The 24,799-nt window shown below is 39.0% G+C and overlaps 1 pseudogene; it reads left to right on the top strand.

Annotated features, from left to right (window-relative positions):
• The window catches only part of LOC144373026 (transport and Golgi organization protein 1 homolog), a 150,037-nt pseudogene that overhangs the window by 33,812 nt on the left and 91,426 nt on the right, over window positions 1-24,799 (top strand).

Below are 24,799 nucleotides of genomic sequence, written 5' to 3'. Positions count from 1 at the left end.
TGATTCTGAGGTCTGTGCATGAACTCTTTGAGGGTCACTCTTTATCCACCACTTTAACCTTTTACTTTTTTAAATATATATCTTTATTTTTACTTATTATTTTATGAGGATCGAACCCAGGACCTCATATGTGTGACGCAAGTGCTCTTTCCACTGAGCTACATCCCCATCCCATCAACCTTTTACTTTTGTCTATTTTATAGAGATAATTATAAATATATATATATAACATAAATATTTATAGTGTCTTGCCATCCTTGTTCAGTTTTAAACACCCTTTATGTAGCAGCATCTCCATTCTTAACCCTGCTTCTCTGTTGGCGCACAGTGTAGTCCTGTTTTCATTTTGTCCTTTAGCAGGAGCAGTCCACATCCCAGTTGTACTAGGTTGTGGGGAGGCCAAATAAGGTGCTGGAGACAGCATGGGAGACATGGTTTATCTGGGAAAGCTTCTAACAGATCAGTGACGGTTCCAGGAAGAGTTCCGTGGCAACAGACTGAACAGATAGCATCTGGGTCCCTGAAGGTGCTTCTCCAAGCAGTACCTCTCTTGCTCCTGGTGTTTTGCCTGGTGGCTCTGGCCAAACAAGTGATATGTATCCTTTCCACAGAGCTCTCAGTTCTCTGCCCAGCCCCATTAAGGGAGGAGGCTTACATGTTAGACTGAGGAAGCAGTGACATCAGCATTAGTTTGTGTGTATGACCAGCATACATGCAAGAAAGTAGCTTTTTACAGATAACACTAACTTGCCCTAGTGCCCAGTGTGCATAGAGAAAGCCAGTGTCCCTCAAGATGATATGTATCTGGACTTTCCAGCCTAGGCTTGATCTCATTGGTCCCTTAATTTTGCTAGGTTTTTGTAAACAGAAAGGGAGCATTCAGGATCATGATGTTTTACTGTCCCCCTTTTCTTTAAGGGACAATATAGCAGGAATGGCAGATTTAGATGAGTGCCATTAAGCAAGCATATGAACAGTCCATGTGTTGTTTGTCACATCACTTCCAGGAATACTTATTTCCAGAAAAGGACAGTGGCTTGAGACTGGGTATTATAGAACAAATCCCAAGCTGAGTTTCTCATTGATCAAGAAGATTATATAACAGTGACTGGCTATTTCAGGGCTTTGAATGGTAACCCAAGTCTGCCCAAAAAGAAATTTGGAAATCAACTAATGTTTGTATACATAGAACGTCCCAATAAAAGATAGAGCCAATAAAGTTTGACATTAAGGGAATGTAAGCCATGTTCTTCATTCAAAGCCTTAGAGCTTAGCCCACATATGTGCTGAAATGTCTGCTCTCTGGTTTTGCTCTATTTTTTATTTCTAGGAGTTCATTTATGCCCTTATCAACTGAAGGGAGTCAACTGGCTAGCCCAGGGATTCCACTGTCAAAATGGCTGCATCCTGGGAGATGAGATGGGCCTTGGTAAGACCTGCCAGGTATGTTACTTTGAAGAAGCACTGTTTACCTACACCAAAACACCTCCTCACAACTCATTACCATATATATATATATATATATATATATATATATATATATATATATATATATATATATATATATATATATATATATATATATATAATTTTTGGTACCCCAGATTGAACTCGGGTGCACTTAAAAACTTAATCATACATCCAGCCCTTTTTTGTATTTTATTTGAAGACAGTGTCTCACTTAGTTGCTTAGTGCCTCGCTAAATTGCTAAGGTTGGCTTTGAACTCATGATCCTCCTGCCTTAGCCTCTGGAGCCAATGGGATTATAGGTATGTGCCACCACACCTGGCTTAATACCATCTTTAAGTGCTGTTACATATGTGTGTGTGTGAGGGTGTATGTGTGTGTGTATGTATATATATACTAGAATGTGAAATGCTTAACTTTTAAGAGATCACAACCTTGGGATTGATTTTTCTAGTTGTAGGGGTAGTTATTAATTATGTCATTACCTTTATATGAGCATTGACATGTGTCTGTGAGAAAAGTTACTTGAGTTACAAGTGCAGTTAATGGGCCCAGGTTTAGGGCTTTTCTCTGTGTGAAGCATGTATACTTGCCCAAGGACCAAATTGACTGTGCTCCTTAGTAATACTATATGAAGTTAACTGTATTACTTCTAATATTACTCTCTCTTTCTCAGTGGGGGTGGGTTGGGGTCGGGCTGCTGTCCATTTTTCTACAGTGATAGAGAAATATGGAGGAAGTACCCTATGTTTTCCAAAATAAAACTTAGACTCTCTGACCTTAAAAGGGGAGAATGAGATGTGGCCCCCTCGGGCATTGATCTAGTGATTAATGGTGGAGTGTTGAAATTGATGCTTCTGCGAGAATAATAAGCAATACTGCCCTGGGTTGACACATGGCCTTTGATTAATGGAAAATTCAGTCACAACACCTCTTGGGTTAATCACATAAGGATTACTTATCTGAAGGATACAAAAGATATCTTGGTATAATCATGATATACGTCAGAGGCAGCTTGATCAGAAATCAGGAAGATAAAAACTTTTCAATCCCAGGAAAGTTTCACCAGTGGTCACTGGAGAGAATGAGCAAGGGTCTCATCATCCTTTTAGAAGTTCAACTGTCCCCTCCAATGCTCACTATATATATAAACTTTAAGCTGGAGCAGCGGTGCACATAGGCTAGTCTGATCATATGTTGAAGCCTCCTTTACTTAGGCCAGATGTATCTCATCAATCTTGGCATTATTCAGAAACAATGCAACCACTTATATAAGGTCCCCTGAGATTCATCACTTCTCTCTCTTGGGCAAACAAATCTGTTCCTGGTATATTCCTGAACGAGAAATATGAAACTAAAATCAGTTTCCTGGAGGTATCCTCCCTATAATCTCCTTTGTCTCAGTCATTGAAATTGTCCTACTGACTTCACAGAGAGCCAGCAAATTCCACTTGTCCTTTGCCTTTCCACCTCTACTTTAAATTCTCTAAAAAATATACCAACTCCAAGTCTGTTTTGGTAAAAGAATGTTTAGAAATTTTGCATCTATATTATGAAGGATATTGTTTTGTGATATTCCTTTTTTATACTAATTTTGTCTGGTTTTAGTATTTGGGTAAAGCTGGCCTCATAGAATATATTGAAAAGTGTTCCTCTTCAATTTTCAGCAAGAGTTTATGTAAAATTGTTCTCATTTCCATTTTAGATGTTTGATAAAATTCACTAGTGACTCTAAATTTATTTGGTAGACACTTCTGATTTGTGGTAATAAAAGACAAACTTTCTCTAAATTGCTTCTTCAGGGAGCACTCAACAGAATGGTTTTAATCCAGTTAAGCCACTTATTAGAGGGATGCTCTGGGCACAATTTGGGCTGGGATAGTTAAATGAGAAAATCATTTCCTTTATAAGATTAATATGATTGTGTCAAAAAAAATGAACTGTCACTCTGTCATCACAGCACTCTAACCACAGCCATAAGCAGCAAGGTATGTTTTACATCATTGAAGTTACAGTGCACGCCTAGCCTATATGGTTTCTATTCATTAATGTAACATTGGCACTGTAGTTTTGCATTTTATTATATTCACAATCATTCAACTGGCATCGAGAATTTATAATTTGCTTAAACGTCCTATTGATGAGGAATCATGAGTTCCCCCTTTTTGGGGTTACTTAAATTAATTTTGATGTGAACACTTTTGAGCCTATAGTTTTCTCAGGATTTTGAATTTGATCCTTAGGGCATATTTTTTCCTCAGAAATAGCACAGTATTTGGGGATGCAAGCTCTTCACATGTTTTTGTTTGTTGAGAGCAACTTTAGAGACATAAGTGTACTCAAACATGTCCTGAAGTATGCACATTTGGCTTTGCAAAGTTTCATTTCATACTCCTACTTCTTGTGAGAATGATTTATTGTCTGTTTTCTGCATTTGAATATGTGTTGTAGATATATGCATGTACAACTATGGCATATAGATCTCGCTATACAGTATGATTATAATGCACCCATTATGAAAGACCAAAGGTTGTATCTGTTTTGTTCACATATAACTTGAGCTTAAAACTTGAGCCAGTAGAAGGCACCCTCTAAATGGTTATAGAAAGAGGGAGAAAGTTGGGGAAGAAGGAAAGCACTCTCATCAGAGCAGCCGAGCCAAGGGCCAAGGCTGTGATGTGCGGGTACTGTTTGCTGTCAGGTCTTAGCACTTCTGGCTTAATAGTTTCAAAGTACTCCTGCTGTTTTCCAACAGGTGTATTGGTTTCATTGATTTTTGTTCTTTCCTGATGTTTTTCCCTTTGGTTCAGTTACATAAATATTGAGCCTCATTGCTCGTTAACTCTTGAAGTAATTAAACACTATCAATTTCCTTAGCAAAGACACTGAGCTTACCTGATGTCGTTCTAAGAACGTACTAGTTTCCTAATATGTGGAAGATTGTATGGAATTTCTTTATAAAGCAAGTCATGTATAACAGTTTGTGTTCTCTGCCTATGGTTGTGGGAACTTTATGGTTGTGTCTCCTGGAAAGGTGATCTAAACTGCCTGCTTTGTTTCAGACGATTGCTCTCCTCATTTACTTGACGGGAAGGTTAAATGATGAAGGACCATTTCTGATTCTTAGTCCTCTGTCTGTTTTGGACAACTGGAAAGAAGAAATGGAAAGGTACAGAGTAGATGTAGCTGAACTTGTATTGTTTATGTTAAGATATTTTTCTAGATGATGGATAGAAGATCATAAAGCAAAATCTTGTCATATTCAATGATTTTATTCCAGAAAGGTTGAACTGAAACAGTGTAGGCAAGACACAAGATCTGATAGGGGAGGATCCAGTGGGTGTTACTGTTACCCTTCTACAATTTAAAGGCTAGTACTTATTCTCAGTAAATTTTGCTGATGTAAAGGAGAAACTGTCCTTCTCACAGTAACATAGGAAGTAACTAAAGTGAGAAACATCATTGCATTTTTAGTTAGCACAAGACCCTCTTAGACCTGATCCTTCTCCCTGCTTAACACAGACCTTATCCTGGGGTTTAACCATTATTCTAGGTACAGTTCTGTGACCAGCACCTAATGAATGGCGTCTGCACACTGCAGTCCGTCCATGACATGCACACACCATCTCATGGCTGTGGCATTTGGGTTCATCTGATTCTTTCCTTGGATTTAGATTTGCTCCAGGTCTTTCTTGTGTAACATATGCAGGGGACGAGGAGGAAAGAGCCCATCTTCAGCAAGACCTAAAACAGAAGTCATGTTTTCATGTGCTGCTGACTACTGATGAAGTATTCATTCGTTTCTCCTAACCTGGGACCTTAGAAGTTGTAGAACCCACTGAATTATATTGACTTTTTTTTTTTGAGAGCACACATTTTTCTAGGAGGACATCCACCTTCATCACATTGTCAAAGAGGGACTGTGACCAAACGAAGTGCAGGATCACTGTGCTTCAAGGTAGCTAGACATATTTCCCTCTCTACTGGTGGATTAAGTGGAAAGCTTCCCAGAAAGTGGCACTTTAGCCCTCTTTGTTGATGAACAAGAGGAGTCAGGTAGCAGGGCAGAGGGTTTCATGTACAGAGGCATCATGTCTGATAACCGGGGGATAGGAATGCAGTATGCCTAGTTTCAGTCTTGTTTTAAATCCTTATCTAAGTAAGTCCTTCCCCCAGCTCTTCTTGGCTACTTAATATCCAACTTGTCTTGTTTTGAAGTCTCTACTTAACCATAACTTCTATCTGTTTGTGTGATAGTGCTACTTAGAAATTGTGCTTAGTTTTTAACTTAGTAAACAAGTTAAAGGCTTAGATCCTGTGGTTTAAGAGAGTTAACAAGAAATAATCAGAATTTATCAATACCAGTCTTTATTTTTTTAATTCTAACTTTTTTTTATTTTGGTACCAAGGAATGAACCTAAGGGTACTTAACCACTGAGCCAATCCTCAGCCCTTTTTGTTTTTGAAGACAAAGTCTCAGTAAGTTGCTAAGGCTGGCTTTGAGCCTGCCACCTTCCTGCCTGAGTCTACAGAAGCTGCTGGGATTCAGGTGTGGGCCACCATGCCCAGCAATACCAGTCTTTTTAATGTGTCTTCCTTAATTTTTCAGATTTGCTTGAAAGATGCACCGTTTCTAAAATCGTGAGTATACTGTACCTTGTCAGAAACTGTGCTGAATGTGTGGAAGTCTTGTCTTTTCTTACATTTTTTTGATACTTGGCCTCTTTCCTGATATGTCTGGTCTGTCTTTGGGTCCTGTGGATGTATAGGCAGGCATGGTGGGAATTCTGTGATCTAACCTCTACTGATTAGCTCTGTGTTATTGGGATGGTTTCTTAATTTCCATCAACTTCAGTGTCCTCATCTGTAAACTGGGGGCAGTTACCTTTTTTACTTTGGATGACTGTTGTGACAACTGAGATTAAATCTACATGGTTGATGTTTAGCAGATTACTAGAGATTTTTATTACTAGCAGATTTTTATCATTTTTTGGTTTTATTTTGGTACTGGGGATTGAACCCAGGAGTACTCTACCACTGAGCAACATCTCCAGTCCTTTTTATTTATTAATTTTTTAAATTTTGAGACAGGGTCTTTCTGAGTTGCCAAGGAAGGCCTTGAATTTGTAATCCTCATGCGTCAGCTGCCAGAGTCTCCAGGATTACAGGTGGGCCACTGCATCCAGCCTGGAAACTGGATTCTTTACACTGTAACTTGCACAGACACGTTCTCAGGACTGCTGCTTGAGATTTCACTGTAGTATAGGAGCCTTTTCCTGGCAATTACCAAGCATCAGTCAGTGCTGTAGAACTGACTATTTGGAAAAGAAGCTTGAAGTATACTTGTAATTTGTCCATTTAACTATGTCTTGTTACTGGGGATTGAACTCAGGGGCATTTACCACTGAGCTGCATGCCCAGCCCTTTTCATTATTTATTTTGAGATAGTCTCACTAAGTCGTTGGGACGGGACTCAAATTTGCAGTCCTCCAGCTTCCCAAGTAGTTGTCATTGTAGGTGTGCCCCGTTGTACCCTGTGTGCATCTTTCATACTCAGAAGGTTTTGTTCTCAAAGGGCCTTATCAATATTTTAAATATTTTTTCCTCATCCAGATTGTTGTGAATGAGTTTCTGTTTTACTCTTACTTTGATGACTGGGCCCAAGATTTTATGATTCCCTCCGGTATTTTGTTTTACTTAATTTACATTTAAATGAGCATATGATGTGTTCCCTCTTTTTCTTTCTTTTTACTTTATTTCATTTTATGTCGTGTCACGTTATTTCATGTCATTTCATTTTATGGTTCTGGGCATTGAGCTGAGAGCCTCCCAACTGCTCTTCCACTCAGTCCTTCCCCCAGCTCTTCTTGGCTACTTAATATCCAACTTGTCTTGTTTTGAAGTCTCTCCATGGAAAGGGAGAGTTACTGGTAATAACCAGGAAAGTAAATTATAGAGCTGCCCCATGGTCTGTACAATAGAGGGATGAGGAGTACAAAGATATCCATGAAACATGGTACTATCTGGCAGGTCTCAGAAGGTAATAAGATTGGGACATAAATGTTCTTGGGTACTTTATGTAAATTGTCCCATTTTGGTTTCATGAAAATCCTAGTAGGCAGAGATTATTATTCATTTTACAAATGAGGAAATTAAGAGATTAAGAATCCAAGTAAGGCAGAGCAGACATTCAAACCCAGCACTTGGTGCTTTGGGCCTCTTTTTTTTAATGTTTATTTTTTTAGTTGTAGTTGGACACAATACCTTTATTTTATTTATTTAGTTTTATGTAGTGCTGAGGATCAAAACGAGGGCCTCGCACATGCTAGGCAAGTGCTCTACTGATGAGCCACAGCCCCAGGCCCTGGACCGTGTTTTTAAGAGAGTGTCTCTAAGTAGGTAGAAGCATTGAAATGTCTTATTCAGTAGAAACACATTTTTACATTTCAGTCTGTTCTGAATGCATTTCTGGGTGGATTTAAGAGCCTTAGTAATAAAGAGACATTTATAATATTGACTCATATCAAGAATCCCAACAACATAGTTGTTTCTTTTAGTATGTTTGTTAATGTTATATTTCTCCATTGCTATATTTTACATTCTGAAAATAGGCAATGTGATAAAATCTGCACTCAAGAGGTTTATGAAGGCCATTTAAAGTTGTATGTTATTGCCATGAAATATTGAAATCTTTTGGACAACAGACAGTAGACTTGTAAAATCTTGGATCGAGAAGATCAGGAGTTCCCTTGTTGGACTCTCCATTCTTGTGTTGGAATTCCCTCTACTTTCGTTTCCGGGAAACAATCTTTAATTTCCTTTGATGAGTGATTCAATCCACTTTCACTCATTGAACCAAAATCCACTTCACTTAGCCTTTTGCGTTAAATAAGCATTTTTAGATGTTTGTGTATATACATATCTGTGTCTAGTCCTTCCAAAAGAATAAGACCTAGTCTGTTTTGAGTGGAACTATACTATGAACGCTCACCACCTATGTCATAACTACTATCCAACCTCATGGGGACCCTGTCTCCTTATAATCCTAAATATATCCCCTGCTTATTCTGCCCAGTGCTCTCCTTGGACTTCCTGCCCTCTCTTTGGATCCCCAGTTCAGTCTTCTCCTACTCCACTCTCATTAGCTGAGTGTCTATCTCTGGCTCTCTTCCTCTCAATTTTCTCATTTTTTCTTCCTCTGAGGAGGAAGGCTTCCTTTTTGTTGTTGTTGTTTTTCTGCAAATATTTATTGAATCATGGTCCAGATGAGGCCATAGGGATAGAGAAAATTAAGACATTGACCTTGACTTTCAGGGGTGTGTAGTCTTGTAGCAGATGCAGACAAACAGAAACAAAGGCAAAAGGGTGGCATGTGCTCACCAGTAGGTAGAGTGCCAGTGTATTTATTAACCTGCCCACCGCCTATACTGTGAGCCTCTGTGATCAGATTTCCCACATTTAATTCCTTCCCTCCAAAATTCCTCTTACAGTGCTTGTGGGACACAAGAACTGTGTAAACATATTTATTAAATGGTTTAAATAAGAGGGAAAAATGGGAGATGCTTAAAAAAGAGTTGAGTAAAAGTGAGGAAGAAGTTGATATTATTAACAGCTAGTACTTATTGAGATTTACTGCTATAGTTTGGATCCTATATATCTCGCAAAGGCTCATATGTTAAAGTCTTGGTCCCCAGCATGAAACTGGTGAGAGTGTGTGGAACCTTTGAAAGGTGAGCCCTCATGGGATGTCTTCTGGTCATTCATTGAGGATGTGTCCTTGTAATGGGTAGCAGGGATCCAGCCTCTTCTTTGCTCTCTCTGTCTCAGCCTTGAGATAGCTGGCTTGCTCTGCCATGCCCTTCTGCCATGGTGTGCTTAACAGCAAGGGGTCCAGCTGATGGTGGACTGACCCTCCAAAATTGTGAGCCAGAGTAAAACTTTTTACTTTATAAACTCATTATCTCAGCTACTTGTCACAGTAGCAGAAAGCTGACCAACACATTCATTATGGGTTAATTATCTTTCTTTGTATTAGTTTTTTTATTTATGTATGACAGCGGAATGCATTGCAATACATATCACATATATAGAGCACGTTGTTTTCATATCTCTGGTTTTATACACAGTATATTCACACCATTCATGTCTTCATACATGTACTTAGGATAATAGTGTCCATCACATTCTATTATCACTTCTAAACCCATGCCCCCTCCCTTCCCCTCCCACCCCTCTGCCCTATCTAGAGTTTGTCTGTTCCTCCAATGTTCTCCCTCCCTACCCCACTAAGAATCAGCCTCCTTATATCAAAGAAAACATTCAGCATTTGGATTTTTGGGATTGGTTAACTTCACTTAGCATTATTCTCCAACTCCATCCATTTACCTGCAAATGCCATGATTTTATTCTCTTTTATTGCTGAGTAATATTTCATTGTGTATGTTTGCCACGGTTTTCAATCCATTCATCTACTGAAGGGCATCTAGGTTGGCTCCACAGTTTAGCTATTGTGAATTGTGCTGCTATAAACATTGATGTGGCTGTGTTCCTGTAGTATGCTGTTTTTAAGTCCTTTGAGTATAGACTGAGGCGTGGGATAGCTGGGTCAGATGGTAGTTCCATTCCCAGCTTTCCAAGGAATCTCCATACTGCTTTCCATATTGGCTATACCAATTGCAGTCCCACCAGCAGTGTATTTTCTCCCACATCCTCGCCAACACTTATTGTTGTTTGTGTCCATAATAGCTGCCATTCTGATTGGAGTGAGATGAAATCTTAAGAGTACTTTTGATTTTTATGTCTCTAATTGCTAGCATTGATGAACATTTTTTTTTCCATATATTTGTTGACTGATTGTATATCATCTTCTGAGAAGTGTCTGTTCAGGTCCTTGGCCCATTTATTGATTGGGTGGGTTGGTTGGTTGGTTGGTTATTTATTTATTTATCTATCTATCTATCTATTTATTTATTTATTTTAGTGTTTAGCTTTTTGAGTTCTTTATATACCCTAAAGATGAGTGCTCTGTCTGATATATGAGGGGTAAAGATTTGCTCCCAAGATGTACACTCTCACAAATTGTTTCTTTTGCCTAGAAGAAACTTTTTAGTTTGAATCTGTCCCATTTATTGATTCTTGATTTTAATTCTGGCACCAAAGGAGTCTTATTAAGGAAGTTGGGGGATAATCCCACATGATGGAGATCAGGGCCTACTTTTTCCTTCTATTAGATGCAGGGTCTCTGGTTTTATTCCCAGGTCCTTGATCCATTTTGACTCGAGTTTTGTGCATGGTGAGAGATAGGGGTTTAATTTCATTTTGCACGTGGATTTTCAGTTTTACCAGCACCATTTGTTGAAGAGTTTATCTTTTCTCCAGTGTGTGTTTTTGGTACCTTTGTCTAATATAAGATAATTGCAATTTTGTGGGTTAGTCTCTGTGCCCTCTATTCTGTACCATTGGTCTACCAGTCTGTTTTGGTGCCAATACCATGCTGTTTTTGTTACTATTGCTCTGTAGTATGGTTTAAGGTCTGGTATAGTGATGCCCCCTTCTTCACTCTTCCTGCTAAGGATTGCTTTAGCTATTCTGGGTCTCTTATCTTAGCAGATGAATTTCATGATTGCTTTTTCAGTTTTTATGAGGAATGCCATTGGGATTTTGATTGGAATTGCATTAAATCTGTAAACTGCTTTTGGTGGTATGGTCATTTTGATAAAACATTAATTCTGCCTAACCTAGAGCGAGGTAGATCTTTCCATCTTCTAAGGCCTTCTTTGATTTCTTTCTTTAGGGTTCTATAATTTTCTTTATACAGATCTTTTACCTCTTTCCTTAAGTGGATTCCCAAGTTTTTTGTGTGTGTTCTGGGGTTTTTGTTTTGGTTTTGGTTTTGTTTTTGTTTTATTTTTATTGTTGTTGTTTTGAGGTTATTGTGAACGAGATAGTTTTTCTCATTTCTTTCCAGAGGCTTTGACACTGATATACAGAAATGCTTTTGACTTATGATGTTGATTTTATATCCTGCTACATTCATTTATTTACTAGTTCTAGAAGTTATCTGGTGGAACTTTTAGGGTCTTCTAGGTGTAGAATCGTATCATCATCAAATAATGCCAATTTGAGTTCTTTTCCTATATGTATCCCTTTGATTTCTTTCGTCTAATTGTTGTGGCCAGTGTTTCATGTACTGTGTTAAGTAGAAGTGGTAAAAGAGGGCATCCCTGTCTTGTTCCAGTTTTTAGAGGGAATGCCTTCAATTTTTCTTCATTTAGAATGATGTTGGCCTGGGGCTTAGCGTAGAGAGCCTTTATGATGTTGAGATATGTTCCTGTTATCTTTAGTTTTTCTAGTGTTTTGAACATGAAGGAGTGCTGTATTTTGTCATATGCTTTTTCTGCATCTATTGAGATGATTACATGATTCTTATCTTTAATTCTATTGATGTGATGACTTACATTTATTGATTTCTGTTGAACCAACCTTGCATCCCTGGGATGAATCCCACTTGATCATGGTGCACAATCTTTTTGATGTTTTTCTATTCCATTTGCCAGAACTTTATGAGAATTTTTGTATCTTGTTCATTAGAGATACTGGTCTGAAGTTTTCTTTTTTTGATGTCTTTGCCTGGTTTTGGAATCAGGGTGATATTGGCCTCATAAAATGAGTTTGGAAGTGCTCCCTCTTTTTCTATTTCCTGAAATTAATTAAGAGTATTGGTATTAGTTCTTCTTTAAAGGTCTTGTAGAACTCGGCTGTTTATCCATCCAGTCCTTGGCTTTTCTTGGTTGGTAGACTTCTGATAGTATCTTCTATTCCGTCATTTGAATTTTTTTTAAGAGAGAAAGAAAGAAAGAGAATTTTAATATTTATTTTTTAGTTCTCGACGGACACAACATCTTTGTATGTGGTGCTGAGGATCGAACCCAGGCCGCATGCAAGCCAGGCGAGCACGCTACCACTTGAGCTACATCCCCAGCCCATCGTCATTTGAAATTGATCTGTTTAAATTGTGTATTTCATCCTGATTGAATTTAGGCAAATCATATGACTCTAGAAATTTGTCAATGCCTTTGAGGTTTTCTATTTTATTGGAGTACAAGTTTTCAACATCATTTCTGATTATCTTCCTGTTTGTCTGTAGTGTCTGTCGTGGTATTGGAAGGAAGGCTTCCTTTTTATAGGCCAGCCTTTACACAGACGTTTGTTTTAATTTTTCAGGTATTGTCCTTCCTTACCCACTTTTTTGTTTGACACACTTAGTTTTACAAGTGCAAAAATAATGCAGTGGGATTCCATAATGTTTACCAATAAAATTAAAAACTTAAAAGTCTTATAACGCCCACTTTATTATCTTTTGCATGATTTTCACATTTTTAAAAGGATATTCAATATTTATACCTTTTTCATTATTGTATTTTGCAGCTACCATTTATCATTTTATCACCTATTATTAGATAGTTTATTTTCATTTTTTGTTATTTTAAGTTAATGCATCTATAATATCATCCAATCTTTTTCCATATTTTGGATTTTTTAAACAGCTTTCCACCAGTAGCATCTGTTAAAAATATGATTCTAGTACTGAAACTTCTTGAGAAATTGCTCTCGTGACATACCATACTATAAACTTGCTGTGGCAGCAGCCCCCAGTGACCTCCACGTTAACAAGTCCAGTGGCTGCATCATCCTGGACATCTCCGTGATCCTGTTCACCACTCTCCCATTTTAAAGTCCTACTCCTTTAGCTGCTGTGACATCACTGTCTCCTGATTTTTCTTATGGGTTTGAATCTCTGCTCTGCTCTTATGATCTTTACCTAGTTACCTAGCCTTTCAGAGTTTTAGTGTCCTTGTTGGCACGATTATGGTTACTTGTCTTATTCCTTGGATTAAATTGCACACAAAGCCACAAGCACAATGTCTGTTACAGAGTACAATATGATAAATGTATCCTTCCATTTCTGTCTCTGGCTCCTTACTTTCTGCATAGAGCTCTCTCATATGAGGGGAAAACAAAGCACATGGTAACCTTTCCAGATAGGAAGGTCATGATGCCAGGTATGCTTCTATCAGAGTGGGCTGTTAGTTTTTCTAACAAGTCATAATTGTATAGTAAGATGTGATTGTGAAATATATTTGAGCTACATGAAGCTGAAAGTTTGGATTTTCTCTCACAGTTTCTCCTAGAGTGTTCTTGTTGTGGATGAAGCCCACAGATTGAAAAGCCAAAGCTCTCTGCTGCATAAGACACTCTCAGAGGTAAACTCAAAGGATAGTCATAGTTTTTACACACCCCCCTTCCTTTTTTAATATACTTTATTTTTTAGAGCAAGTTAGGATTACAACAAAATTGAATAAAAGGTAGAGAGTTCCCATATATCCCCTGCCCCTTTACAAGCCTAGCTTCCCCCATCTCAGCCTCTCCCTGAAGAGAGATGTTAAAACTAATGAAACTACATTGGCACCGCAGTGTCACCAGAGTCCATAATGCTGGATTCACTCGCTGTTGCATGTCCTGTGAGTTTGAACAAACAGGTGATGGCATGTTTCCACCCTATAGTATCATGCAGAGCAGTTTCCTGGCTCAGAAATCCTATACCCATCTGTTCACCGTTCTTTCTCCCCTCTAACTCCCCTTTAAAACCACTTAGTTTAGTCTATACAGAGCCAACTAAATTGAAACTTTATTATTATTATTCTAATTTGTAATATATGATAGCAGAATGCATTACAATTCACATTACCCATATAGAGCACAATTGTTTATATCTCTGGTTGTACACAAGTAGAGTCACACCATTCGTGTCTTCATACATGTACTTCGGATAATGATGTCCATCTCATAAATTAAAACTTCTGTATTAAGACTTCTGCAGAGCTAAATAAACCTATTTTGGAGGGCAGTGACAAAAGTAGTATTTAATATGGCTAATTACTATTCCTTTCTCTTTTATATAGAAGATAACATTTACTAAAATCTAGTTATCAAATGAGTCAGACCCTACCCCAATAAAATGCATTGTATTTTTGGAGATGTTTCAACTCTCTTTTGAGTGATTTTAATTTTTCTCTCTCTTTTTTTTTTTTTTTTTTTTTTTTTTTACAAATAAAGATCTTATACTCCTGTCTGCAGTTGTAGATGCATTGGATATACCTTATGCCTCCCCCAATTTACCTATTTAGAAACTTACCTTTCACGTGGAGTCATGAAGAGACCAATTTCTTACAGCATATTGCCTTCAGTCTCTCGTCTGTTGTATTTTTAGTATGATACACTTGATTGCATTCCCTTCTCTTGATCTCTTGTATCATTCAGCAAAGTAGATGAGAAAGATCATTGTGGCCTGGACCTGCCCTTGTTTCTGAGAAGCCAATGAAATGTGAAGTACCTTGTTGACTTGAAAATTTGCTCATTCATGAGACCACACTTGTTAATTTCTGAGATAATCAAAATTTGGTCCTCATCCTATAATAAATCACTTAAATTTAGAGGTCATTTAGAAGAAGATCTTAGACCTGGATTATGTATTTTAATATTTATTGGCCTAAAAGTTGCAGTGTTTAGAGTTTTTACTGAAGATATCATCATTTTTATTAGTTTCAAATATTGTTATTTCCTGCCTGGTAGGGCATCCTCTATCTCTGCTGTCCTCTTTGCCTTTTTTTAGGGACCCTTGATTACATGTCCTTCCCAAGAGTTTGTACTCTATATTTAAAATAATACACATGCATAGGATGTGACTTTTCCACATTACTTAATTCTGCTGGTGTAAGTTCTTGTTAATGTCAGCTCAGAGGTTGACCTTGCTTGGCCTGATATCTGTTGTTACTGTTTTTCTTCCTTCATTAGTCTCTTATCCTCCGTGTTCCTGTCTGTTTCTCAATGTTTTTCCTTTTTCTCTTGGAAATGCTGGGGTTTGACCCAGGGCTTCATGCATGCTAGGCAAGCGTTCTGCTGGTGACCCACATTCCCAGCCCTGTTTCTCAAAAATTTACAAAATCCCTTTTTATATTGGACTGTCCATGGCTTACTATCCAGAAACATCTAGAAATCTTGATATCTTGACTCTGATATATTGCAAAGTTTATGAACAGACATTGTGTCAGTGTAAATCTTGCTGTTTGCTTGTAGCAGAGAGGCCTGATGCTATAAATAACTTTGGCTTCTTAAACTCTTTGAATGAATGTGTTTACTCAGATACTCCCATTAATTCCCCCATGTAGGTCATAACATAGTTTGACTCCTCACATAGATTGCATTTACTAACCCTAGTGAATACTCATGTAATACTCAAGAGTTTACAACTCGATGTCACTTACATGCTTACAAGAGTGTCTTCTTACAGATTATTATCCCCTCCTTATGGTCGAAACTGGAGAGGTATTATTTCTCAATTAAATAGAGTGTACAACTTGAACCTGAGCCTTCTGATTTCATTTGCCTTGGTTCATTGTGTTATATCATGTCCCTCTGTGTTCAAATAAATGTTGTGATGGGTCACTTTGTTTTGCTTACCAGTGGTAGAGATTTTTAATTGTGTTAATGTACATATTCTAGTTCTCGGTGGTCTTCAGTCTCCTGTTGACTGGAACTCCTATCCAGAACAGCCTCCAAGAGCTCTACTCTCTCCTCAGTTTTGTGGAACCTGACCTGTTTTCCAAGGAACAGATGGAGGATTTTGTTGAACGTTACTGGGATATTGAAAAAGAGTCCAAATCAGGTTAATTCCCATTTAGCAAATTATCCCCAAGAGATCTTGACACAGAAACTTCCCTAATGCATAAGAGTTGTAGATTGAAAAGGAAGAGAATCAATAACTGGAGAATGCCTTCCAGGGAGAAAAACCACCACAGATATAAGGCATATGATGGTCCCTCATGTGGTATCCACTTGTTTGCTATCCATGGCTCTTACTTGTTTGTTACATGATTCTGCAGTGGGGCTTATTGGTTCACTTTTGGAAAAAGTAGAAAGTACCCACTGATATGTGTGCTTTTTTAAAAACCAACTTCTAATTTTTTTTCATTTTTTTTCTCTTTGTGGTATGGAGATTGAACCCAGGGGTGCTCTACCACAGGCATACATTCCCAGTCCTTCTGTAAAAAAATGGAGACAGGGTCTTGCTCAGTTTCATAGGCTGGCCTTCAGCTTACCATCCTCAAGCCTCAAGTTCATGTTACCATGCTGCTTCAACTTGTAATTTATAAAAATTATAGACTTTGTTAACTTTCCATTCCACTTGCCAGTGGAGAAAAGTAAGTGCATGCTATAGATCCAGACTACTGTTAAGAATTCTACAACACTGCTGTTTTCTTTTAACCAGAAGTTCGAGATGATTGGGATGTGGAAGGGAAAAGGGAAGCCTTCATTCGTATAACCGTAGCTTTTTCTTATACCTTTGCCACTCTGCCTTGTGGAACATTCCCATAATATCTGAATACCCTAGGATGATTGTCCAAAACAGATGGCAGGGGGCCTCCCAATGATTATGTGTGTGCTGGTTAAATATGAGTTGCAGAGGGTTCTTAGAGCAAAAATTCCCAAACCACAGGGTAAAGATGACCAGCAAACCTGCTCTGATTGATTACTCCCATGTTTAGAGTTGTCAGATATGGGACATCTAATTACAAATGACAAGGGACACACTGGTACTGAAGAGCTATGAATTGTTTATCTGAATTTCACATTTAACAGGTTGCTTGTATTTTTGTTTTCTGTTTCTGGTTTTCCTACATGATGTATACTTCCAACTTAGTGTAGCTTTTGAAGTCTAAGATGCCTGTAAAAGAACAAGGGATTAGAAGTTTTTAAAAATCCACTTTTAATGCTCGCCATTTTCACATTCACTTGTGTGTCCATGGATAAGTGGTCTGATTTCTCTGAGCCTCACTTAACTGTCATAAACATGGAGACAGTATTGCTCACCCTGCATTTCTACGCTGTATGCTGATCAGTGAGATGGAATGAAGAATACCCTGGAAAACAGTGTCTTGAAAATGAGATTATTCCTAAGAAGAATCCAGTTCTTTGAGTGTTGTAGTTTGGGTATTAAAAGCCAGTAACAAGTCCAGAATGAATAGGAAGAAACCAGGAAAGGGAGAAATGATTGGTCCTCTAATTATGGTGGTTCAGCTTATAATTTTTTGACTTTACCACTTTACAAAAGCAGCAACATTCAATAGAAACTGTACTTTGAATTTCAAATTTTTATTGGTGTACCTATTTGTACCTATGTTTGAGGTACATATTTATACCTGTTGATGTTTTGCATAGTGATCACTTAGGTCATTAGCATATCATATAGCAAAACCTTTATCATTTCTTTATGGTGAATATATTCAAAATTCTAGATTCTAACTGGTTTAAGATATAAAATGCATTATTGTTAGTTATATTAGAATGTTCAATATAATCATCAGGGAAATGCAAATCAGGAACATAATGGGAAACCTCCCCCCCCCTTAGAATGGTTATTACAGACACCAAACGCTGGCAAGGCTGTGGTGGAAGTGGAACTCTGAGACACCCGGGTGGGAATGGAGATGGTATGGCCATCGTAAAAACCAGGATGGCGTTTCCTCAGAAAACTAAATAGAACTGCTGTACAATTCAGCAATCCCATACTGGGCATATAGTCGAAGAAGGGGATCGACATGTCAAGAGATGTCTGTGCTCCTGTGTTCATTGCAGCACTCTTAACAGTACCCAGAGTGTGGAGCTCACCTAGACGTCCATTAGCAGATAAAAAGGAAATGTGGTGTAGATACAGGATGGGATGCTCTTCAGCCATAAGAAGGCATGAGTTTCAGTCTTTTCCCAGACTTGGGATAGGTTGTAAGGTACTGTCCTGTGAGGCGGGGTGGCAGCAGCGAGGCACCACTCCCCAATGACTCAGAGACCCTGAGGGTAAGTAACTGATACCACACAGTGCTCTGTGTTGTCAGTTGTTTAGTCACAGGCATTCAGCACATTACATGAAGTATTCACAGTTTTTCATAGAAGAGGCTTGGGTTAGATTATTTTGCTGAGTGGACTAATGTAAGTGCTGAGCACATTTGAGGTAGGGTGGGCTGAGCTGTGGTGTTTGGTATGTTAGGTCCGTTCAAGGCACTTTTTACATCTAAGATATTTTCAGTTTGTGATGGGTTTATAGGAATGTAATCCCTTTGTAAGTCCAGGAGCATCTGTAACTGAAAACTTACTGTACAGACTTAGAACACAGAATTAGCATGAAAATGAGGAAAGTGAGTTGCTCCATGTTCTCTAGTAGTTCGGCGCCTCTGCTGTATTTTTGTACCACACTCTTTTATGTTGTTTCCTTCCACAGCAAGTGAACTTCACAACCTCTTGCAGCCGTTTCTGCTGAGGAGAGTGAAAGCAGTGGTAGCTAAAGAACTTCCCAAAAAGACAGAAGTAGTGATATACCATGGCATGTCAGCATTGCAGAAAAAATACTACAAGGCTATTTTGATGAAAGACCTAGGTATTCAGAGGACACTTGGTCCATTAAGAAACTAAATGGGGATGTGATTTTTGTGCAGGGAAATATTTATGATTACACTCACTTTGTGTAGCAAGAATATAAGGTAGAATTTTGTATTCTGAATGATATGCCAATCACCTGATGTGGAACAATAGCAGTGTTAAGTGTAGCTCAGACTTGGTTGTTGCATGATGGAATTTCTCTTTTTCCTCTTGCATGGTTTTTCTTATGCCTGCAATATAGCAAACACTTTTAAGTGTCTACTCATGATTTTTATCCTCTATTTGCTTTTTTTTCTCCCATCTTAAAACCACAATAGCAGTTAAAGAAGAAATTTTAGAAGTTTACAATTGTTTTAACAAAGCACTGCTAAGTTCACCTTGTAGACTTCCTTCTCAAAACAAAGTGAGGAGTAAGAAAATCCCATATGGATATGATTTTAATTCTCAGTGCAATTGATTGCCATTTGGGAGGGTAGTATAAACTTGAGGGAAATACTATGAAATGAGAAAGGTTATGTTTGTGTTTTGTTTGTGTTTTGATTTGTTAGTCCCTTTTCCTCTCTATCTTCAAAATTTCAGATGCATTTGAAAATGAGATGGCAAGGAAAGTTAAACTTCAGAATATCTTATCCCAGCTTCGAAAGTGCGTGGATCACCCGTATTTGTTTGATGGTGAGCCAGTGTCCTGTTTCCCCCCATTATTTTTCATTAGTAGTTCTGTAACCAAAATCATAGCCAGAGTCTTCAACAGAACTGCTGCATTTATGTGTCTACTCTGCTTCTTCTCATTTTCTGTATATTAATGATATCTCGTGTTATTCATACTGAAGATTTCTTCACATGTCCCGTAATATTCCTTAAGCTGCTTTCCTTTTTCTCTCTTAATGCAGGATCCATTGCATTTGCCTGGACTCTACTTTTCTGCAATCTAGAAATGTTTCTAAGATTTTTTGGAGGGCAGGGAGCTTTTCTTTCTTTCATGATAGTGACAGTTGTGGAGAGGAAAACTGGCAGCTTTACAGAATGGGTCATAATGGCGATTCATCTGACCCTTCTTTAGGATTGGATTTCCTTTCGTCTTGAGCCCTCTTGGTCACTACGCCCAGTTCTCTGTGTTCTCTGTGATGCCCAGGCATTGTCAGTTCACGTTTCGTTAACCTCTCAGATCCCTTGACACAGCAGATGGCTTCCTCCTTGGGATGCTCTTCACTCAGCTTCTGGGGTAGCAGTTTTTCCTGCCTTTCTTCCTGTCTGCATGCTCCTGCTCTGTGTCCTTTGCTCTCTCCTTTCATCCTAGTTACTTCTGTACATGTCCCTCTAAGCACTGCTCTTGTTGCCACAAATTTATGTGTAGTGTTTCATTTTCATTCCCATTGGGGTTTTTGGATGCACTCTGATGGCTGGCCCTGGAATTCCTTAGTGTAGAAAGATTGCAAAAGGTCTGCTGTACTTGTTTTAAGGAGTCTGCCAAGTACCATTAGGAGCTGTTTAAAAGTTTAACAGAACTTTAATCAAGTGCACATTAGAACTATTTTTTTAAGGGAGAAAGGCCATTAGGAACATAGATTTTGAAGGACATCTTCCAGAATATTCTGACTGCCGCCTGTACCTTGAGAATCACTTTTATACACACCTAAGCCTATTTCTTGATTTCTTATCTAGAGTGAGAGCCTTAGAATTTCCTTTGTGGATCTTCTTGATCTCTGGCATCTTCCTTTCCCTCAGTTTCCTAAAGAGTGAGTTTGTTTCTTAGATAAATATTTATTAGACTTTTTGGATGTGCCAGGCTCTGCAGTTGATATTAAGCAAATAATTAGAAAATGCCTCAAATAGGTGAAACTGAAGGACCTACTGCATTAGAAAGAGCTTGGGCTCTCTCTGTTGCCTACCTATTGGGTTTTCTACTTAAGAATTTTGCCCTGACTCAGGGCACACAATTAGGATTGGGCTCTCTGCTTTCCAGGTGTGGAGCCAGAGCCTTTTGAAGTTGGAGACCACCTGATTGAGGCTAGTGGGAAACTTCACCTGCTGGATAAGCTGCTGGCATTCCTGAATTCCAGGTAGGAATAGGTTGACATGTACTGCTCTTGGGGAGTGACTGGTTCAAACCTGAGTAATGAAGAACTTACTGATTCTTGAGACTGATTCAAGTTCCCTTTTTTAGAAGCCTGGAATTCAGGGCCTACTTTCTCTGCAACTGTACACCCACCCCATTCTATCTCATCCAACCCCACTCCTCCACCTTGATCCTTTCTTTCCTGAATTCCTGCAGCATTTAGGATCCCAGTCCAGGACTTGGCAAGCCCTACCTTACTCTGCTACCTTGTTGATCAATGTGTGTTCACCTCATCTGTCCAGCTATGTTGGTTGCATCCACAAGGATGAGTCAACATTGAGCATTTCTTTTAAAATTGCCTGCTGGTTCCTTGAATTGAACTGACACATAATAAAGGTTGAGTAAACATTGGTTCTTGTTAATCTTTGGGATTTGATTTAAACTCAAGGCGTAGTTGGGGAATACTCTTTCCCTGAAATGCAAGTTGGGTATCAGAAGATGACATTTGGTTAGTGTTCAGCAGCCTGGTATCCAGCATGTACATCTTCATCACCACAGGAAAGGGGGAGTCTAGGAAAAGACAAGAGACTCAAGAATTTCAGAATTGTGCCTTTAGGATGATTGCCCCAGGTGTGGCCTGAACTAACTTAAAACTTCAGATTTGTCAAAATTGCCCAGTCTTTTGCAAATTAAATAATTGCATGTCCTGGGGCTGGAGTTGTGGCTCAGTGGTCGAGTGCTTGCCTAGATAGCACATGTGAGGCCCTGGGTCCAATCCTCAGCACCACACAAAGATAAATAAATAGCTCAGTGACTAAGCACTCGCCTCACATGCGTGAGGCAGGAGATTCGATCTTCAGCACCATGTACAAAAATATAAATAAATAAAACAAAGTTATTGTGTCCATCTACAACTAAAGAAATTAAAAGAATAAAATAGATAAAGGTATTGTGTTCAACTATGACTAAAACGTAAATATGAAAAATTGTTAATAATCATAATTACATGTCTTACTGTATTTTATGGCCTTTGACGTATCTACCATAAGTGTGTGTGTTAGAGATGGAGAAGAACCTATAGATACCTTCCATCCAAGTTTTTCATGACCTAGAAAGGTCACGCCCAATGTCATTATAGGTAGTAAGTGGCAGAGAGAGATAAGAATCCAGGTACTCACCTTCAAACTCAGTGCTTTTTCCAACAATATGGGGCTGGAGTCTGGCCGATGTTCTCCCTAACTCTTGGTCTTACTCTCCTGGCAACATTAAGGTAAGTTCGTTTTCTTAGAAAAAAAATTTTTTTGACAGCATTGTCCTTGTTTGTTCAGGTAAATTTAAAACAATGTCTGATGATAAGGGCTGTCACCCTGATTTTGTTTCTTCTACATTATTTTGAATTATCCTTTCCTTTATTCACACTCTATATGTAAGTTTCTTGTGTACCATGGGGGATTGCTTCTCTAACATGATGCTTTTCAACTTTTCTAGATGGTAATGACTTGTACCGCCAAGTGGGAATAGCAGTAGATAGCCTTCCATAGCTCTTCAGGATCTTGGGGAGTGGGTGCACACACATTTGTACCTTGCCTTTACTCTTCACATGTATATTTATTTTACTATTGAAATGAAACTTCTGTCTTCATTGAGTGAAGTGATATTCCGGAAAGAGGATCCTTGGTTACGACAGGGCTTCCACACTCCCTGGTGAATTGACAGGTGCCCTGGGACTGCTCTGAGGGATGCAGCTACATGTGGAGGCACTTTGTCTTCTTGTATAAAGTATTCAGAGTTTCTGAGAAAGTACAGGACATTGATATTTCTACTTTAGCATTTCCCTTATGTGTAAAGTTATCCCCTTTTGTCATGTTGCCTGAGGGTCACTCCCCGTAAACACTACTAGAGTTGGCAGTTTCTCCTTTTCTTCTTCTTGCCAGGGGCCATTGCGTCTTACTCTTCTCTCAGATGACCCAGATGTTGGATATTCTCCAGGACTATATGGACTGCAAAGGTGACTCCCCTTGGCCACTACATCATCTGAGAGTCTTAAGGGGTGTGGGAAGGTTACCGAGGAAAAAGTTAAAGACAAAGAAGGTGAAAAGGCTGAGGAGAGGGGACAGTGGTGTGTGAAGCAAGATCAACAGCAGGGTAGAGACGCATGGGCAGAAGTAACACCCACATTCTCACCAGGTGATGTAGGTGATGGGTATGGAGCAGACATTGTGAAAATGTTGAGTGGCTTCAAAAATGTGTGAGTCGAGTTTCAGCGACAAACACTTGCAGCGTCTCTCGACAGCTCAGCAGTTGTGTACTTATGCAGGATTAGTAAGAAAGGGAAGATAGATAGTATGGAGATCCCACAAATCAAGCAGAGGGAGGGTGAGAGCAGTTATTTCTGTGACAATAGGGGATGTAGGCAGTTACTTGAGAACTCTGCTTAATATATAATAAAATTGATGTGGGATAATGGGACAAAGCTTGAACAGGGGTTGATTTTTGAGCCTGTGGGAGAGTATCAGCCGCAGAAATAACTGTTTTAAAGTTTAGTTCGGAGTGGTCTCTCAGATCTACTTGATGCCCCCCAAGTACTGCAGTAACTGGACACTTCAGCTACTGGCACATTGAGGAATCTCGAGTACCAAAACATGAATTGAGATTATAATTCCCCTTCCTGACCTGATGCGTGGTGACAAGTGGAGAGCCCTAGAGCTTCACTAAAAAGCAGGTGCTGGGTCATCAGGCAGGCTCCCAAGCGCTTGTCTTACTGCTTGCCTAAGTCAGGATTGTGTCTCAGTAGTCACCAACTGCCAGTGTGTGGATATTTAGGGTGGCCTGGGAAGAGTCAAAACCAAATATTACCTATGCAAATGCCAAAGACTTTGGCTGCCTGTGGTTTTAAAACCCAGGATAGTGTGTTATGGTGATTTTTTTGGTGAAGTGATGAATTTTTTTTTTTTATTGGTTGTTCACAACATTACAAAGCTCTTGACTGAAGTGATGAATTGTTCCCCTAAATTTAGATCTTTCAGACTGGGGTTGTGGCTCAGTGGTAGAGCCCTTACCTGGCATGTGAGAGACACTGGTTTGAATCCTCAGTACCACATAAAATAAGAAACAAGATCAAGTTATAAAACAATTGAGATTTTTCCTTTGGGCTTTATTGAAAGTAGGGCAGGCTTGGGTGTGGAAAGGACAAATAGGCATTGGCTTAGGAATGACTCGATTATTTTATTTCCTAAGAGTCCTTGCAAAGAGTAAGGACCTGTGTGTGGTTGTTGTCTTCTCTACGTAAAGGCTACAGCTATGAGCGTGTGGACAGTTCTGTGAGAGGCGAAGAGAGACACGTGGCCATCAAAAGCTTTGGACAGCAGCCCATCTTTGTTTTTCTCCTGAGCACCAGGGCAGGTAAGCCTATGGGTGTTGAGGAAGCAGACAGTCATCCCACCACTGGTACATTTTCCCCTAATTCTCTGAAAGGAGAGGTTCTTACCAAGGAGTATTGAAAAAGGAGAGAATCGAAGCACTTACGTAGCCTAGTACTGGACTTCTCGTGTGGAGCTCTTTTCTGTTCAACCTGTGAAGCTGTGATCGTGAGAAGGGAGGCTGAAACCTGGGCCTGTTGGAAAGTAATTCTAATCCACTTAGACCACTGACCAGGAACGTCGTGTTTTGTTTTGTTTTTAATTTGGGGGAAAGTTTTATTCACATTCATTCATTCTCCTTTCTAGCCATGAATTTGGAAAATAAGATAATCTCTTTTCTAGTTTCCCTTCCTCCAGGAGTACCTC

This window comes from Ictidomys tridecemlineatus, unplaced genomic scaffold (assembly GCF_052094955.1).
Source record: "Ictidomys tridecemlineatus isolate mIctTri1 unplaced genomic scaffold, mIctTri1.hap1 Scaffold_214, whole genome shotgun sequence".
NCBI classification, from domain to species: Eukaryota; Metazoa; Chordata; class Mammalia; order Rodentia; family Sciuridae; genus Ictidomys; species Ictidomys tridecemlineatus.
Note: the sequence above shows the minus strand (reverse complement) of the source record. Positions and strands in the feature narration are given on the sequence as shown.